This window comes from Pseudophryne corroboree, chromosome 2 (genome assembly GCF_028390025.1).
Source record: "Pseudophryne corroboree isolate aPseCor3 chromosome 2, aPseCor3.hap2, whole genome shotgun sequence".
NCBI lineage: Eukaryota > Metazoa > Chordata > Amphibia > Anura > Myobatrachidae > Pseudophryne > Pseudophryne corroboree.
Genome location: NC_086445.1, coordinates 285,785,167 through 285,785,797, shown reverse-complemented (window position 1 = coordinate 285,785,797; position 631 = coordinate 285,785,167). Strand labels below are relative to the sequence as shown.

Genomic DNA, 631 nt, shown 5'->3' with positions numbered 1-631 from the left:
CTCTTTCAATCCAGAACCTATATTATGGGGTATATGTAATAGGGTCCGATTTTGCTGGAAGTGCAAAATGTCGGCCGAGTATGAGCATATTTTTAAAGTGGCAAACATTTACAATGGAAACAAAGGTTGGTTTTTCCTTGCAAATAATTGCTGCTTTAAAAATACAGCCATTCTTGGCCTACATTCCTCAGCTCTAGCAAACTCGGACCCTATCGCTTCTCGGCCTTTTGGCTAAGATCAAGTGTAGTACCTGCTCGAGGGAAACACTTGGAGGAGTATCTGTTCTTCTTACACTAGGAGCGTGAGAGGTTCCAAGTGTGGAATGGAGAAACACCTTGTGGAGTACCATGCCGGGGAGTGGCAATGCCTCTGGTCGAGAGTGGAGAAAAACTGGGCTTAGTATCCGCTACCTTCTTAGGGGTTTAAATAGGACCCCTTACATGGAGCGGTAACGGCCCGGTCTAGTATCTACTCTCATACTGGGGGTTGACCCTGGCACAGAGTGGGTATGAAGCTTGGTCTGGCTGAGAGGTCAGGGGCAGCTAGAAGCTCAAGGTGTTTTGTGCCCCTGGAACTGGAAGGGACAGGGGAGGCGGAAATGCACTGGGGACTCGGACCACGAAGGCACGAA

General features: G+C 48.8%; 1 pseudogene; it reads left to right on the top strand.

Moving 5' to 3' along the window:
• Positions 1 to 211: 211 nt before the first annotated feature.
• Positions 212 to 337, top strand: LOC135052885 (U2 spliceosomal RNA; annotated as a pseudogene).
• The last annotated feature ends 294 nt before the right edge of the window (positions 338 to 631 follow it).